The 20,334-nt window shown below is 33.5% G+C and overlaps 1 long non-coding RNA gene across 4 annotated transcripts in view; it reads right to left on the reverse strand.

Moving 5' to 3' along the window:
* LOC143215026 (uncharacterized) overlaps nt 1–20,334 on the reverse strand; it is a 70,356-nt gene that overhangs the window by 35,176 nt on the left and 14,846 nt on the right. Inside the window, exons 5-6 of one of the 4 annotated variants that reach the window (XR_013010274.1) lie at nt 17,178–17,286; nt 14,688–17,103 (exon numbers count right to left, since the gene is read on the reverse strand). The exons of 2 other annotated variants lie outside the window; for them this stretch is intronic. This is a non-coding gene — a long non-coding RNA (uncharacterized LOC143215026). Of the gene's footprint in view, nt 1–14,687; nt 17,287–20,334 lie in introns of those variants that run through there. One more of the 4 variants, XR_013010272.1, reaches the window with a different exon arrangement.

Genomic DNA, 20,334 nt, shown 5'->3' on the forward strand with positions numbered 1-20,334 from the left:
TAAGATACAGGGAATTTATTCGTGAACACACGCGTGCGTATTAAAAGAGAAGATAAACAATTGTTGAAAGAATGAGAGAAAAACCGTGAAAGAGAGGAACCGTTTGTTAGTTAAGACACACGCGTGTGTAGGTATATATATATTTATATATATGTGTACGTATATATATGTATATATATACAATTATACAAGACGAGATTTTATCCACGAAACTGATAAATGATTTAAGGTAATTTATTAAGGGCCGTATTAATCGACACACAATTTAGATGACGATAGAGAAACGATATACGATATGAGTATAAATTAATTATACCTTAGTATAAATTATTGTATTGATTAAAAATGAAGATGCATACATACAATTACGTGTATACATTGACAGCAGCAATCGTAAACGATGTTCTTGTATACATAAATGATAATATATTATTATTATGATTATTATGATTATCATTATTATTATGATTATCATTATTATTATTGCTATCATTATATATTATACATACAAAATACATATATTATATTGTATACACATTAGTGAATGTTCAATGTTGAAATAAAATGCATATACGTTGTTTACACCACGGAAGCCTATTTCATGCGTGTTATTTCATCCCTGCAAACATGGCCGCGTCACAAAACTGCGGATGTACGTGCCGATACGGGGAATATTCGTTAATACCCGTGAAAACTTGTATGTGTGTACAGACATGATAAGGTAAGACCTATATTATAACGACCTAATTCGGCGGCTTCATTTACATTCTATCCAGATCCTTCGGTACTCATCTTTTCTTAACAATTTCTCAATACTTTCATCTTCTCTCTATCCAAAAACTAAGCATTTCTGACAATGAAGAATTTTTTACACCTGTGTAGTTTGTCGACAATTATTAAAATTAAATTCCATTTATTTTTTTCACTATTCATCTTTTCTTAACACAATCCTGAATCTGTTCGTCTTCTCCTTATTCGAAAATAAGATTTAATTTGTTATAAGAATTAATGAGAGAAGTAATTCTTGCGATGCCTATTTCCTTTTTTTTTATTTCTGTATCTAAAAAATGCCAGAAAGTTGACACGAGAGAGCATGAGTAATAATAATAATAATAGCGAATATGTGTAATTATTTTTCAATGAAGTCCTTGTGTAAAACTCGTGCTTTGTAAAGCTACAAGTTGGTATTCAATTTTCGCAATGTCAACATTATAAATTTCTCTCCATTTTCCAAAATTAGGAGCATTTTACTACGTCCATTTAGTACAGCAATTGTGCCTTTAGAAGACAATCAATGATTCAAGGAGTCAGTGAAACATTAAAACGTTTTGTGAACCACATACACCACATATGCATTTATCGTTCGAATGTGTTCCAGCAGTGTTCTAGTTTTGCGCAAAATTTCGTCGAAATGGGCGACCGTCGGAATTGTTCCATCTTATTGTTCGAGGCAGGGAGCGCAGTCGAAGACTAACTCGTAGAGGCGAACAATCAGACAACCTTGCAAGTGGTAAGTTGCAGAATTACTTTGCCGGATTGCCTACTGCAATTTAATTTTGGAAGCTACTGGGAAAACACTCGTCTCCAAGTTAAACGTGGAACAACCATTTTGGAATCGTGAAGCTGCACTACATTTTAATTAGTTCAATTCAATTATTTGAACGACGACTACATTGTAGATTTTATGCATTTATGTGTCAATTTAATTATTCGATCGATAACTATGCATTTGTGCGTATATCGAATTTAATTATTTGATCGATGACTAGATCGTTAACTTTATTCATTCATATTTCTATTTAATTATTTGATCGATGACTAGATCGTTAACTTTATGCATTCATATTTCTACTTAATTATTTGATCGATGACTAGAGCGTTAACTTCATGCATTCATATTCCTATTTAATTATATTATTGATCGATGACTAGACTACATTTCCATTTCACTTTTGTTTGTTACTATTGACCCGGACAATATTTATTTTGCACAAAGGTCCACGGTCTAGTAATTAGTTGCAAATATGTCAAATTTTTGGGTATTTGGATTTTCCTTGCCAATTAATAAATGCATCATTGTAAAAAAATAATATAATAATTCCTGTAAAAATTGTCTACATTAATTGCAAAACGCAGGAACGAAACATTTATTTCTTTTTCGAATAATTTTAATGACATGAAAATAATACAATAATTAATTTTTTCAAATGTTTTTACTGTTTTAAATTTCATCTACTAATTTTTGTCATAAATGCATAAAATCTGCGGTTATTAACCAATGCAATAGCACACCAATTTTCTAGTAATACTATCGTGGTCATCTCCGTCACAGTAGTAATTAATACGATTTCGAACATCAAAAATTTTAGGAACACTATTTTACTTTCCATTCTTTTTCCAAGTATTAATTCATTAACAAATTATGTAGGGATTTATGATTTCCTTTAAATTACACGTTCATTATGATTATAATGAAGGTACGTACGCGAACTCTACACACATTACGGATAAATAACGTATTTCGGGTAAGTCTCGAACTAGTACGTAACACATTACAACACATACATGGCTTTATTGATCTGGTGCAACTAGAACATTTTCTTAATTGTTTCGGTACTCACGAAACCCCTTATCCGACTTGCCTGCATGCACGCAATAAATTAAATTATTTGATTAGAATCTCTATAAAATAATGACTTGGTGTGTGTTTGCAAACACTAATCTAATTTATATATTTATTAACATCCCCGAGGGGCATCTACATTGATTATGCGACTCCATCGAAGAAAAAGTTACGGTAAAAAATGGTAGAAAAAGAATATTTAGTAAAGTGCCATGGATCGCAGTTGCACGAAAATGAAATTTTCATGATCAAAGAGAAAATTTTTATCTCGCAAAGAATTTGATATGAACTATTCGTTTTAATATTTTAAAATGAACTTTTACGACATACTCGTGCAAAGTCCGAATCCTTATTCATAACAAAATGAATGATATTGTTTAATAAACTTAGCTTCGTTTATACAGCGAATAATATACTGCAGTTAAATACGAAATAGATTTTAGAAAATTCATGATAGTATCTAGACCGTTGGTCTTCATGCAACATAAACATATTCAACACGAATTGCTGCAAACATGGACCAAATAAAAATCTACTTGCATTTTTAATCATTTCAGTAAATTGAAAATAATTTTAGACTGCGATTTTTATATATTTAAGCAAAAATGAGTAGGTGCATTTTAATGTATTATTTTTAACATGTTAAAATTATTAAACTAAGAATCGAATATTTATCTCATTCCTGTCTCTAGAATTAAAAAAATTCGTTGAAAAATCCGCAGTCTAAAAATAATATATTAATGTTCTTAGAATGCCTACAGTATTAATAATTACTTATTTTGAATTAAAGCAGTTATCTAGTAAGAATATTATTTACATTGGTATCGTGTAAGAGTGCATGTAACCACACAAATAATATGTACTGCAAAAAATGAAGTGCATGTAACTGACAGTTACAAATGGAGTTTGAATTTCAACAAATTCTTTAAATGAATTTTATCAAGAGAACCGTAAACAGAGCAATCGTTTAATATATATTTTTGTAATTTTTCATATCGAATCCGCTTTTCCAGTTACAATTTTAGTGGGTAATACCGTCTATAAAAAATGCAATAAGTCTCCACCACAAGAAAGCGACGTTTTAGGTCCTCGGAGTCGATCGCTCGTGACACCAAACGAGATGGCAATTAAGATAGCAGCAAGTGAGGCAGACCTAACCGACGGAATGAGTAGGAGTGAAAGAAACAGAGAGAGAAAGAGAGAGAAAGAAAGTTGGTAATTCTCACGAGGCGGAAGAAAAGTACATATCTCACCTGCAAATGCAGTTGTGTTAAGTCCGTTCATAAATCTATGGACTTTACTGTGTACGAACCCTTTTCACACGTAGCACTCGTGTTTTAAACCTTTAATCCTCTGTAGCCCTGTGCAGTCCTTAATTTTATTGGATCGATCAGATTTAAACGATCTGTAAAATGTTTGTTACTGACGTTGCAATTGCACTTAACGTAAATGTATTTTTGGTCGTGTATAATCATCGTGAATGTATTCTGCACAAGCTTATTTTAATCCCTTTTAAACCTATTTTCTCACATTTCCTTCTTTGACATTTAGTGCATTCAACAATTATCTATATTTTTACATTATGACAATTAACGTAAATGTATTTTTGGTCGTGTATAATCATCGTGAATGTATTCTGCACAAGCTTATTTTAATCCCTTTTAAACCTATTTTCTCACATTTCCTTTTTCGACATTTAGTGCATTCAACAATTATTTACACATTTACATTATGACAATTTTTGGAACAGTTGCTACATTTTGTATTTTACGTAGGAAGAATGAAATTAATTTTTATGCGTGCTGTTTCTTTAATATTGTAACACTGATATACCCCTTTTCATGAAGGGGATGGCTGGTGCTGGCATTGGTCGAGAGTCGAAATCCATTCGGAAGGGTGAATCTCTAATCCGAGTCGACTATTTCCGGGCGGTACCGGAAGTAAAAAATATCGTCAATCGATAAAGCACACTGGACGTACTTATCACAATTTTTCAGATTTCCCATAAAACCACTCACCTCCGCTTTAATAGGGGTGAATGGGCCGTCTGGGACACGTTATACTACTTCTATGTCATACATTTTCTCCCTGATAGTAACTCGTCCTTTCGCGAATATTCCCTTGCCCTAAACTGTACAGTTACGTTTTTTGTTCATAAAATTGTACATTGAAATTCACCGGATTATATACACCCGCGATCAATACATGTAAATTTGAATATATTGAAATATTTTTTTTATTCCAACAGCAGCCTCCGAAAATTTATAGTCACTCCGTTCAGTAGTCTCGACAAATATTTTTGTTACTATTGCCTTAAATAAAAGACTGTACACTCAGGGGAGGGAGAACGAATTGAGGGGAAAAAGTTACCCTCTCTCATTTACACAGTCTTTTTTAAATAATTTCTTACTAGTTTTATAAAAGTTTCTCAGTCGTTTTAGAAATTCTGTTGACTAGATCCACCGCGTGCCTATCATTGTTAGATCGACCAAGAGATCAACTGCGGATCGTAACAGACGCTTTATGGCTAAATGGATATCGAAGAACCCATTAACGGAACTATGCTCGGTTATCTTACGGCAGTTAATTCAGTTCGCACTGTATAGAAGTTACTGAAGCACATCGAGATTTCTATTCTACCAGTTCCTAAAAGAAAAAGCAGCCAGGTAATTCAGGTTACGAAAATCTGTTAACTGATAAAATTATAAATATTATAATACATATATGTATACACTACTGTGCACAAGAAAGAAGCACCCGGCCATATTTAATAGAAAAGCGTAAGAAATCAAATAAGAACACAGTAAGTTTTGAAAAAGGATTGCGCTGCTTAATTGAATAGTTCTGAGAATATATGTATGTGTTATTGCGAATGATCTAATACTTTAAATGCAATAAATCAATCATTGCACAACACAAGTTCTACATAAAGATATTGTTCGTCATTATATCTTATAATTATACTGAGTGATTCTTTCTTTTGCACAGTAGTGTATATTGACAAGATGCATTTTTTGGAAGATTGGACTTAAAAATTGGACAGCACGTCCGAGGATACGTGACCAACGTCAGGAAGCAAGCGACGTTTGTGCGAGATTCATGTTAGCTGAAAAAGCTGATAAAAAGCGAGCTGGAGTCGAGAAGAAACGCCGATACAGCGATAGAAATATTTCACCGCTTTCGGGAGCTTTTAAAGCTAGTCACATATATCAATAATAGCGCTTTCGTATCTCTGTGATGAGTTTTCTCAATATTTCAGGAGAGTTGATTTGGCAGCCTCAGGAAATATCGAGGACAAAAAATGTAGTAATTTGTTTCTCCCATGTATCCTTTTCGATCTTCTGAAACTACAATTTTTGCTGTTCCGTTGCACCACGAAAAATCACCCCTTGAATTTTCTCCCACCTGTTGCCGGGCAGCCTGCATAGTTTGCTTTATCTGACCCTGTTTCCAAGTTACAGCCGTTTTCTGTCTTCCGATAACTCTTTTAACAAACTGAAGTCTTCAGCTTGCGACACAAAAGTAAATAACGGCGAGATACTTCGGCGGAGTATTAAAAGGATTAAGGGCTAACTTTGATAATACCTGGCAGCATTGAGAGGGTTACAAGGCCAATGTTGAGAGATTTACAGATTTATATTCGAGCCGAAGATCAAGTCAAACACAACTCAAGACAGAGGAATTAGTAAGGAAGGAATAAACTAACTCGAACGAACAAATTCGTTCAAATTCTTGCTCCAAAAAAAGATCTGAATACCAGGTTATTAACAATGCCACTTTGTTACCAAAGAACAAATGCAGAGGAAGAACTATCTTCGAATAAATAATAAATATAAAGAAAGAGAGTATGAAATTTCTTTGCAAGTATTAATGTAGATATATGTAATAATGTAAAAAGGTTTTTCTGGAAAAATTGTCATACGTGAAACAGAAATTTTGTAAAATATGGAAGAAATTTTCCGGTTGTCAGAAAAAAATATTCAATCTTTCAAGAACTGGTGTGTCATTCAATATAAAATGGTGAAGGGGGACGCTACTTTGAACACCTGGGGGTTGTCTATCCTCGATACAACATATGCATGTCACAGGAGTTCGAGAGAAAACAATTTGTAACATCTTATGTATCCTATATGAAATATATGTTCTGTATAAAGTATGTATCTTATATGAACTATATGCTCTACATACTTTTCCTATACGAAGCTTGCTGAATCAAACCTCCAACGGAGAATATAATCCAAAAGCAATCTTGTCTAGCTCCAGCAAAATTGTCCTGTACAAACTAATTTGAAGTTTGACAACTTAAATTTTAAATTAAACATGCAATTTCAAAGTATCCTCTTTTCTAGCTTCACCAAAATTTGTCTACATAATCAGAAGCTTGCTAAACCAAATTTTCAATTGAACAAACAATTTTTAAGTATTCTCTAGTCTAGTTCCAACAAAATTGTCCTACGAACAGATTTGAAGTTTGCTAAATAAAACTTTTAATTAAAAATGCAATATCAAAGTATTCAATTTCCTAATCTCAACAATATTTTTGTACATGATTGGATCTAAAGCTTGCTAAACAAAATTTTCAATTGAACAAACAATTTTTATGTATTCTCTAGTCTAGTTCCAACAATATTGTTCCTTTTCCTACTTTCAACTAAATGTTTCCACTTTCCACACGAACAGATCTGTAGCTTGCTAAACAAAACTTTCAATGATGCAATTTGAAAGTGTTCTTTCTTTCAGTTTGAAGAAAAGACTGCAATAAAAGAGTAGGTACGAGAGTCGTAGCAGTTTTTCGAAAAAGACCAATTGAACGATCAGCATTCGACGAGCAGGGCGAATTTTAAATTGGTCTTTACATGGTTAAATATTGGATTTTATTCACGTAGCTGGGATATAAGGAACTCGTTAAACCACTCCATTTATCTTTACTACCCGTTTATCTTTTCAATAAATCTCCAATTGATGTCATAGTTGGAATGACGCATAGTTATTGCGAGGAATTGTTAGCATTGCATTGCTACTGGCACTTTAAACTTGCGGAACAGACTGTGTGGAGCGAGTAGCGGAAATAATTGGGGAAGGTAGTTATGTGAGAATTTAGTGGTATACTGAATATGAACCGGATGAAATGTAACAACACACACAACTGCAGCAATAATATTTTAAATTGTATGAAAAATTCTTGAATATAAACAGGACAATAACAGGGAATAGTTTTAAATTATAAATAATAAAATGAAAATACAAAAATGGAAAACTGGCTCAATTTATTCTAACATTAGCTAATACGGCTATTATGACATAATGAAGTGGAAGAATTATTTGTTCAATTAAGAAAAAGGTTGCTTATGTCTTTTCATTTTTGTCGTGACTGCATAAAATCAACAGTCAACTAACAAAGTACTGATAAAACTAAATTGCATCAGTTCCTTCGTTTCTTTTCACATAACGTGACGCTCCTAAATGAGCAGTTACTATGCAAATTAGAGCTACTAAACACCGTCTTACACTAAACTGCATACGCTCGTAGGCAGTAATCGATTAATTCATTTGGAACACCTCAGTCGACGCAGTCGTTAGGCTCTATACAGGTGTCTACCCTCGTAAACATAAGTTCTTTTCTGCAAACATCTTACCAAATCTCATAAATGCTAAGTTGTGGAACACACAACAAACCGTGTCGAGATTTCTTTGTTTCATTCCTGCAGAGTAATAGATCAATAAACTTCACACATTCACTGCCACCATTTCTTTCAGCCTTCGCAGTTACAATATTTTATCAAATGCAATGTATTCTCCAATAACATATAAAAAGTATCATAAATCAGCTGTGAATCATCCGAATATCGTGTTATAATTTTAAATAACGACTCGGGTCGTGCACAAAATTTGATCTTTCTTTACGTGATATATATGTATATAGTCTTAAAAACCTGTCGAATGAACCGCACTGCATGAACAAGCCAAAATGCTTTTAAATAAATTGATGATTTAGTAATATTCAGCTATCTCATGTGTCAATTTTGTATGCTTTTGTGCATATAGAATATGTTGCCATAAATTTAAGAAAACAATATGAAATATACATATATTGATTTATTCGCTATTAACTCCCACTACCAGTGCACCGATTCCCCCACTACCAACTATAGTCCTACCCTAGGTCCTACCCTAGGTCCCAGAAGTAGCGAGAATAACGTCTGCGGCCCACGAGCCGCAAGTTGTCCAGATCTTGTTAAAATAGTAACCACAATTGGTTTTTTCATTTCCCATAAAATAAATTTTCCCATAACTATTTATCTATTCACTCTATTCATTTCTTTTCGATTTAAATATATCAAAAGACCAACTAAAATTGGCGAGAAGTGCAGCGTCCGAGACGTTAGTACTACAAAACAGGTACAGATTGAACACGATGTCATGCATTTTTCATTCCGCATCCTCTCTAAGATATTCCAACAAATACCTCGCTCCAGATGTATGAAGTCGATTTCTACAGAGACTGTTCCGGAAATTGTGGTCCAGACTGCAGACGCGGAAAAGTAATTCCTCTTATAAAACCAGCTCGAAAGGTACAGTACAATCTTTCGTATGACGTTTCGTCTCCCTGATATAATCGAACTTGGATCTTTGTTGAATATGCATGTTACGTATTATTATCGTATCGTAAAATGTCAAAGAGACTCGAAAGATGATGAATCGCTTTAACTTGTGAATGGTTCAATTCTCAAATTTTGAATGATTAATTCTGTCATCTACACGTGGCTGAGATCGAGGTGTTAAGGATTGCTTTGGAACCGCACATAGCTCAAGCACCGTCTGAACTATAAGCTACCTATACTACTTGCAATGGAGGAGGTCGTCGACCATTCTCGCACCTGAGATCTCAATTTTGAAGAATGAGAAATCTTGAAGAGACTAAGAGAATTCAGTTATATATTACAAACCTATTTATAATTAAATGTTTTATATGTTGAAAAATTTATTTAAAAATTCTCACCTGTTGATTTCAGTAGAACTTGTTACATTAACTTGTCGAAATAATTGATTAGAAGAATTTATTAGGACTAAACCTACCAGAAATGCCGATTTAAAATTTTAATATTGTTGAAATTATAAAGACTCATTTCATGGGGAATGAGATGGGAATTGAATTTCTTATTGCGACCGTGTACGGTAATAAAGATGGCAAGAAATTTAAATAAATCCCGTATTGTCATTTTTATGAAGCAGTACATGCAGACTCAGCCTGTTAATCAAGTTGTTCGCACATAAAATCGATTTAAAAATTAATTTGATGCGACGGAGAATTATTAATTGGAAATCACATTGCACGCGAAGCACGCGAGGATGATCGTAGCGGTTCTTAAGAAAACCGATCCTCGAGGTAATCTTCCTCCGAACACATGTTTGAACGACTTAATTTATGATCTTTGCGGAATCGATTGATGGTGTTGGCTGGTCCTTCAAGAAAGTAAGCCATCCTGCCAATTAAGTCGTCTCACTGAAGACTAGGTTTCCGATTTATTCGACGCAAGAGTAGAAAATCGATGTCCGCGAAATTACTTTCGTATATTTTGCTCCACCCACTTCAACTTTTATTTCGATCACTTCGTTTCAGTTTACAAGAGACGCGGGCGCATCTTCTCGCTCCTACACACTTTTTCTTTGGTCTTCTTCGAAAGCGATTTTTAATCGTTTCACCTACATTCCACTCGAATGGGATTCTGCTTAGAATTTTATTTGTTTCGAGATCCTATTAAAACTTGTAGATCCCTTTCCTCGTTCGCATCGATCGTTTCGTTCGTGTTTGTACTATTCAGTACGATTTTTTATTATTAAAAGAGCTGCAACATTGGGACTGATAATTATGCAAAATTAATTAACATTCCTACACATACTTTTGTTACTTGAAAATGTAGTGCGCACTTCAAACACTTTTACGTATATTTATTTTTCCTTTTACTTATTCGGTGGACGGGTTAATTCCTTTTCGTCGTGAATTTGTTGATTATTTACAAAATTTTATGAATACTTAATAAATCTTCTTGATTGAAAATGAAGTTACACATGATTAATTTTAACTAATACTGTTTAATGCGATGCTATCGTTGCAATTAGTTAGTGAAGTGATATTCCGCGATGTATGAACAATCTATAGGTTGGTTTTGTCGAAAGACAAACAATTTCGATACATAATTGGTTATTTGCGGCAGATACTATCATGTAAATTCAATTGATCATAACATTGGCAAATATACCGTGGATGTTTACACAAAATCAGAACTGGAAGATCCCATTTCCCTCTAGAGACTATTGGATATTATCGTATGTTCTACATTCAAGTATTGCAAACCGAATTTATACAATATTTATTGAACAATGTAGATCAGACTCGACGAATTTGTATATTATTTACCATTTTTACCTGCTGTAATATTGTATCTGTTTTTATTTATTGCAAGACTGTGTGTGTTTAATTTTTCTTGGAAAGAAACTGGCCAATCCTTCATCCCACATTTTTAGCTTACAAGAAAAGTTACAGAATCTCGGATTTCTAAAGATTATGGCACTTTGTGTGCAAGTAGAGTAACTGATCTAGTGTACGACTGAAGTAGACGACTGAAGTAGAGTCGTCCATAACGCAGACTTATTTCTGGTACGTACTGCAGTATATTGTAGCAGCTGAAATCAACTATTGGGGGCTCATGCCTATTTGTACGTTTTGGGAAGATTGATATTTGCGTCAACGAAACTTGTGTATCCTGTAAGTATAGAACTGCCATTATACATCTTCATAGAAAATAAAAATTGTCTACATCAATTGCAGAGAACCGAATTGGAATTTATTTCTATCATCTCACAATTCTATTTAATTTTACTATTTCAGGTATGCACATTTTCATTTCAGAAGAAAATGTACTGGTCATCTTAATTCCATTTATAATTCTACTGCTTTGATACGATATGAATGAAACACACGTGGAGTGGTTTGACTGATCCCGTGTACTTATGTCCATGCCATTCGACAAATTCGAGAAGTTTCAAGCCCGATTACGTTGCAATAATGTAATGGCACCAAGGCATGTACTTGAATTTCGCATTAATCGGATAGCTTTGTAAAGCAAATCCAAAGCTACAGGATACGGTTCTGCAGTATTATATGAAAATATTCTACGAATAGACGACCACGAAAGAAACAAAGATGATACGCGGGATTAAAACGTTGAGCAGAATTTGATAAAGATGGTTTTCGGAATTGTATATGTATATAAGTATATTATACATTGTATATATAAATAAGTGAATAATTGTTGTAGTCTTTAAAATTTCATTGGAAAATTTCTAAAAATAGCGGAGACATAACAAATTATTCACGACTAGACAACGGATCTTTATGCGAAATAAAAATGTTCTACTTGATTTGCAACCAGCTGGAGTGAAATAAAAATTTATTTTCTTTCTTGGTATGTTTAATCGATCGAAAATAATATAACAGTATATTTAAATTCTTCTAATGTTTTCACTGTTTCGAATTACACCTATTCATTTTTCTGATAAATGCATAAAATCTGCCGTCTATTCATGAACACTTCTCTGATTAATGTTGGGATCATGCGGCTTCAAATTGCACTTGGCGATCAACGAAATTGGATAGATTCAAGTGTATGGCTAATGTACAAATACTGAAACAAACATTCCGATCTTGAACCTTCAACTTCTGCAAATACGGCATCATGTTTGGATTTTTCAATAAAATTTTGGCAATAGATAGTTTAAGAGCAACATGTTCGAGTGAAGGCATTTTTGGAAATGTGCACAACCAAATTGCCTTACCATAATTTTCTTTCCTCGGGCATATGTAACACGCCAAGTTCCACAGGCACGACGAAACGATGCTAGTGAATTCAAAGTCTTTGTTCAATTATGCAAGGAGCGGTTCGAAGCGACTGGCATATTCGCGAGTGCATGAGAAATTGCGAACCCTTATGCGAAGGAGAAATGCTCTTTACTTTGATCAACAATTTCGGACGAACCGAAATGTGTTTTTTGCATCGCTCGAGACTTGGAACTGTATTGTCCCAGATAGCACAAAGATGTCTGGTGATGGACATTCAAGACGTCTTCGAGACGTCCATAAGAAGTCTTACAGATCCATGAATGTTAATTAAATATACATATATGATTGGTCCTTTAGATTAGTACTTTATAGAATCGTGATCTGAAAGATTCTCTAACAATTTCTGACATAAATTATATTTCGGAAATATTTTATGCCTGTATAGACAGTATAATAATGAGACAATAAAATAAAAAATGCATTGTCTAAAAAGAGAATGCAAGCAATAATATTTAATTCGAAATTCTTTTCTAAATTCTATTTAATTCTTTAATTTTAAATATTCATTTCTTGCGGACTTTAAATGTAAATTACAAATAACATAATTTTATTTAAATTATTATTTGGTTTAGAACTTTTGTGAATATCATTTAATGTATGATCTGAGATGTGTGTGACATAATTTTATTTATTATTTGGCCTAAACTTTTTGCAATGTGATTTTCCTTATTTTATTATTTGACTAATATTGATTTGAATGTTTTTTGTCTCTCTCCCTTATTATTTGCCAGTGCAAACAAGTAAAAGCACACGTAATCTCGGAAAAGCTCGGAAGAATTAAGTATAATGCATTACTATTTTGGGAGTAAGAGCATTTACATTACGAAATATGTATTTTGTTATATCATACTGCACATATGTGTCTGTATATTTAGCTGGGTCTCTCCTACAAGGCAGAATAATTTCACTTGCACTTCCCGCTTCAAATCGAATAATATTAGATTTCTCAAGATAAAGCAAACAATATTCACGCGTAATTATGTAATAATAGTGAACACATGTATAAACTCCTTTTATGGTAGTACAGCTTTAAGCAGCAAAGCTTTAAACAACAAAGCTTTAAAAAGCAAAATTTTCCTTTCAAATAACAAATAGTAATTACTTTTCCACGTGACGTTCATCACATCACACGGCCGAGAGGTTAATTTCTTAGTGGAACATTTATTCGAAAAGTGCTGATCTGTTTTAAATAAATTGAAGAATTAAATTGTTGGTCTTCGAGCCAATTTGTCGATTCAACCGTATGTAAAAATTCAAAAAAATATTGGAAAAAATTCGTTCGAATTTTTAAAATGTTTATAATACTAATTTAAAATTTTTCATTTGTCCAAGACAAAAAAATTGATGTAATTCGAATCTTGTAGGACTCTCTTGGTCGACCGTTCAGCATGTATGTACGTTGCGTTAAAGAACACACAGAGACATCGTAGCATATACGATATTACACTTGATTAATCGTCGAAATTCACCTAATTGCCAAATGTCAATGTTTATTACGCACTCTGATTGCCGCGGGCGGCGGCAACGTGTATAATTGAACATACCTTGCTTGTGGGTTCTGCGCAGAGAACAGAGAATACATAATGCACGATATTTCTTCGTACATTGATGCTAATCTAAAACCAAACATTGAATAGAGATCTAGAACCAGAACCATGTGGCTATGATTACATAAGGAAATGCAAATTCGTTTCTACGAAAAAATATTATTATACAGGGTCATCTCCGTTTTTAAACGGCCAAATGTTAACCAGCTGTAGAAGACCTCAAATGGAACAACTTTTACCTCTATCACTTTTTTTGTTTCGGCCTTGATTTCCAGATAATTGCAAAAAACCATCATTTTTTGAGTTTACATAAAATTAAATATCTCAGGACTCCAATGATGAATCTCCATGGTTTTTCCTTTGTTTAGTTTAAAATAAGTAGGGGCATCTTTTTTATTCAATAAACTTTTTTGTATGACCTTCGGATCATGGTTTTTTTGGCGTGGGGCACACCGCCACTTTCGAACTTATTTCTTTCAGGCTCCACGGTGTGCCCCACGCAAAAAAAACCATGATCCGAAGGACATACAAAAAAGTTTATTCAATAAAAAAGATGCCCCTACTTATTTTAAACTAAACAAAGGAAAAACCATTAAGATTCATCATTGGAGTCCTGAGATATTTAATTTTATGTAAACTCAGAAAATGATGGTTTTTGCAATTATCTGGAAATTAAGGCCGAAACAAAAAAAGTGATAGGGGTAAAAGTTGTTCCATTTGGGGTCCTCTACAGCTGGTTAACGTTTGGCCGTTTAAAAACGGATGACCCTGTACGGATGACTAATTTTATCAGAGACGACAAATTCATTATGAAATCCGAGAAATATTAATAATAAAAATAAACTACTTGTGAGAGCCACGAATTAACAATAATAATAACAATAAAATAATTAATTGCAAGAGCCACGAATTGAACGTTATATAAATCAATTAATTGCAAGAGGCACGCACATTAATAATAATAATAATATTAAATAAATTACGAGAGCCATGAATGAGTAATAATACAAACAAGTTAATTCCAGGAAGCACGGATTAATTTAAACTCCGAATAACAAAAATCAAAATACTCGATACAAAAGAGCGTTCATTATCCAAGCTAATTGGAAGAGAAAACTAACAAATATATAATGGAGAACAACAAATTAAACTTCCATACATCCGGACGTCATCTCTCAAATGATCGATATTTTACTATAAATATTAACTGTAGTTTACGTAGTTAGAAAAGCACTAACAGAAACTATCAAATGCATGTGGAGCTCAGAAAAGCCACTAAGGAAACCGAGACTGCTAAGTGATTACCGAGATTAGCTGCTGAAGAAGATGCTACGCCTGCAAAAGACTTCCATTAGACCCGAGAAATTGCTAATTGAAGGCAAATTAAAAACAGCTCAAGCTTATTTTGCAAAGAACCACAGTCAACACTTTCAACGAGTTCTTTTTTAAATTTTGTTCCACATCTATTAAATATCTTTTTAATCCTTTCCTGTATAATAACGAGTCTCACGATATGAGTTAAATATTTATTATTTTCTTTCTGGTCGAAAATTCCAGACTTTTTTAATCAGTATTTAAGCATTAAACTGAATTTAGATATGCAAGAATAAATTTTCCTGTTTTTTTCTACCAAATATATACATAGCAGGTTTTTACAAGAAAATCTTTCACCAATTTGCATCTCTGAAGATTTCAATTCCTGAGGTTGCAAACAAATAATATAATTATTTACATGGAAAAAGAATTTTTCTTATTTCCTCCCAGTGCTTACTTAGGACTTTGATCCATGATCGAATTTTTCGAGGAACACATTTTTAGTGTTTCAAAAAATCCTCAGTCGCAAAGGATCAATTGTTAAAAAACAAATTAGCTTTTTCTGAAGCAATATTTTCTTCAATATGCGGTTATTTTTCAATAGTATAAAATTCTGCAAAAATATATACACACAGGTTACATACATGTGTTACCGTGTTTGTTATAAAAATATTTCATTTGTATCACAATGGACTGCGTACACTCTACTCTTGCTTTACTTCCCTCGCAAATCTTATTGTTATTCGATCACGTTAGTACATCTCCATTCTTTTCCTGTATTTTCGCAAGCTTTTGCCATTCCGTGACTTCCCTTAACTTTCTCCATAACATTTCCTGCTTCTAATGTTTTGTTCGGAGGTTTCCTGTGGGCTGGCTACCCCCATACTCAGTGTACATTTGCTGACCACACCCTCACTCCTATATAGTTCCTCTTTTCATGACTTTCTTTACCAGTTTCTCCCGAGCAGTTTACCGTCCGATTTCTTCGTTATCACTTTTTATCAAGTTTCCTGTCACCATTTTTCTCTTTCCTGTCAAGCAGTACTTTCTGAACAATAATCTTCGACTTATCTGTGACATGCTACCAACACCGTTGCCACTGTGCAATTTTGTACTAGAGCTATAGCTTTCGATTGAATTAATATTTTTGTTGAGAACAATATTGCATATTTTTGCAATCTTAGTAAATGTACGAGCTACGAAATCGATTTATTTAAATGTTTCTATGTACATTGCTAATGATAGTTTCATTAAACACTGCTACAAAAATATTTCTAAATATTACTATATGTTAATAATATTGATGTATTTAAATTTTTAACAAGTTCCAAAAATCGCTAATTTTGTTACAACAGTCGGCGCGCCCTTTGGACACTTGTATCTCGATAATAGTTTATGCAAAAACAAAAAAATTTCAATTGTTCTTTTTTCTAACGCACTGTGCGTCGTCGATTCAAAATGAGTTTAGATCCTCGAAGGGTCAATGGCGATTTAAAGTTATTAGATTCTCTCACCGGGCTCCTTTCGGGACATTCTGCGAATCGATTTCAGGCCTGTAAACATTCTGGTTTAGATGATCCTAAGGGGAGAAAAGGCGAATGTCACGTATCCAGCGATTTTAGTAGAACCATGGTATTGCTCTCTCCTTATACAGAGGACAGAAAACAGCGTTCCACGTTGCATGGACGTTCACAAAGCTCGTGGACGAGGAAAACGCGCTGGAACAACATCCGAATTCTAGCGACGAGCTTCTTTGACGTTTACTAGTGACGCTACTGAGCAAAGCTATTACCCTGAACTCCTTGTGTCTAGGGGGTCCGAGTTAGGTCTCTCAACTCGGACTGTCAAACTCAGTCACCTCTCAGAGGAAATCCGTTCGGGAATAACTTTCATACATTTTTCTGAAATGAATTATCGCTCTTAGAAACCTCTAAAAATTATTCTCGGAGAACAGATATTTTACAATCTGTAATATTGGGTTTTAAGGTGAAATAAAACCGAATTTCTTTATTCAAGCAATGAACTTTAATCGATAAGATATTTTCTTACTTATTCTTTTTTTCAAAAGATCATCGAACAAAAGGGAAAATATGTTATTCATTAAAGTTCACTGCTTGAATAAAAAAATTCGGCTCTATTTCACCTTAAATACCAAAATTACTTTCTTGCCAACCCAATAAATTTCGGATTTTTCGGCAAAGTAAAAATCGTTCGAATTCATTTGAAAAAAATTTGTATTTTATTAAACAGGGTGACTCCTAATATCCTTAAGGACTTTTATAAAGGAAAACGTTATTATAATGATCTTAGGAATCCGCCTTTTCAAATACAACATTTTTGGAACACCCCGTATAGACTCCAGTACTGCAACAGTATCTTTACCTTTAAATACTTTCATTGTTTTGTATTTGATCTATCCATTTCTGTCAGGAACGCATAAAATCCGCAGTCTAGTACTCACGCAGTTATTTTAGAGTTATTACATTTACATATATTTACTTTACACTGTAGGATCAGCACTAAATTAGTACTAGATTAATTGGAGCGGATATATTCACCCTCCCAGCTTAAGGGATTAATTCCAGTTTCTGCAAATTAGTGCAACCCATCAAGAATAGGAAGTCACACGGCACAGGGCTCAAAGTATAAACATCACTGCGCTCAACATCTACAACCCATACGTTGCTGGGATTAACATTTCCCGTTTGACATTCGAGCATAGTTGCAGGAAAAACCACTTCAACTAATTGTGCCGATAATTACGAAAGTGGTCCAAGTCAAAATTAAAATAGAATGAGTTTATCGGTTAATTCACATCGTATTATTTTAAACTAAATTTATTCGATGTAATTTTTACGATATCGTCAAAAATGAATCGTTGGATAGTGCATGTTATTCAAACATATTTAAATATCTCGGAACAAGAAGTATATGACATAGACCACTTTCATAATTACGGGCACAATTGAACGTTGTTCTTCGGTAAAAACCGGCTGCATTTCGTTATCAGGAATACGCGATGCATCAGCAAAATTGCATATTGTTTCCGTGAAACAATGTCGGAGGACTATCCATTCAGGATCCATCAAAACGTTTGCGTTCGCCTGCCTGCACAGTGCGAATGCTCATGCAAATTTGGATTCTTACACGGTGAGCAGAGTGCCAAAATTTTGCGCCCAAATTTTCTGTCTTGATTGCAAGGAAGAGTTGAATGAACATTTATTTCGTCTGTTAATAATTTTAATAAACCGAAAGGAATGATGTTCTTAACCTCTTTTAGTGTGTCTAATGTTTTCTATTTCATCATAAATACATAAAACAAGTAATCAATAAAATGTAAGAAATAAAACGTGAGTTGAACAAAGACTGACGTGAGGGGAATTGAATTTAGGGGAATACAGTTATCCTCCCTCTTTGCCGTTATCGGATTGGTCACATGACGTTATGACACTCATGCACAAAATTTGCGAGATATTCATTAGAAGATACAGAAGTTACATTTAACTAAATTGTTGGAATATTTTCACGATTTCGAATTTGATAATTTTTGTCAGAAATAAATACAATCCGGTCTACTAATAAATAATAGAAATCAAACGATAATTGAACGAAGACTGACGTTCGAGAATTATGAGTCAGTCTATTATTTCTTCTTGGATCTGTCGGTTTCATCCGTTCCCTATGATTTTTAACGATTTTTCACGTCCCTATCGTTTTTTGCACGCATTACGCGAGACTGAGGTTTGCACGAGCGAAGTCTCGCCTCCATTCGCATTTTGTCTCTGTGTCCTTTGTCAGGTTTTCCAGGTTCGTGACTTCCCCTAACTTCCTCTATAATATTTCCTGCTTCTAATGTTTTTCCCAGGGTTCCGTGCAACCTTCGCTACCTTTGGTATAGGTTTAGGAGCGCAACCACCACCGTTGCGCTTCCACACGCTTTATTGCTTTACCACTTTCCCACAGTTTTCCGCGCGATCTCCTTTTTGCTTCTACATTAGTCACCTCGGTTTAGCCCATCTCCATTTCCCTCTTTTTGCTCTTTATAAGTCACAGCACTTGTGTCCGGGGAACTGTTGCGAATGAGGTTTCGAGTACTGTGCCATTCTTCGATCGATCCGATTTAATTACTTTTATTGTTGTTACCAAGTCGATTGAGTCTTTGTTAGAATTTTATTTTTTGATTTGCACATTGTTCACAATTCTTTGGAAGATCGTATTTTTACTGTAGGCTGTTAATTTTTTGTTTTAGACCGAATATAATAATGTGCAAGTTTATGAAATGCAATAAACCATATTTGTATTATTAGAATATATGTATACTAACATTTTTAGTTCAATATAAGTAATAAAAATAGTGGTTGGTTATGGTCATGGTTTCTAGCAATCGATGTAGAACACATTGATTTGTTTATATGTACAACATTTTGTTTATATATTTATATAAAATAAAAAAAAAGATATAAGAACTCTTTTTATCCTAATGTAGCTTTATAAAATATTTCGTGACGATATTGATCCAATAATTGCTGTTATTTTCTTTTTGCAACTTGAAAATAGTAAAATTTTTCCAATACATCGTGCTTTTTTTATTTCACTGTAGACAGAAATGCAAAATAAAATGTATTTGTTTGCGCTGTGCCCGAGAGACTGTGTCGTGAGCGAACATATGCGACCGAAGTGGTTTTCAAACTTTCGGTCCTGGTAAAACATTGTTTATGAAATATAATAATGATTTAAATTCTGTGATCAATATAAAACCTATCAAATTATTTTTAAAAATGTAGTTAAATTATATATATATATTCATATAAAAATTATTAAATCGTGCAGAAATTAAAGAAACATTGTCAAACAGGATGGCGAATGTATCAATGGATAAAATTCAAAGTAATTCCATTCAAAGTAAAACGCGTTTCATTTTCGTACGAAGATTTCGACGCGAACGTAGC

Source organism: Lasioglossum baleicum, chromosome 13 (genome assembly GCF_051020765.1).
Source record: "Lasioglossum baleicum chromosome 13, iyLasBale1, whole genome shotgun sequence".
NCBI lineage: Eukaryota > Metazoa > Arthropoda > Insecta > Hymenoptera > Halictidae > Lasioglossum > Lasioglossum baleicum.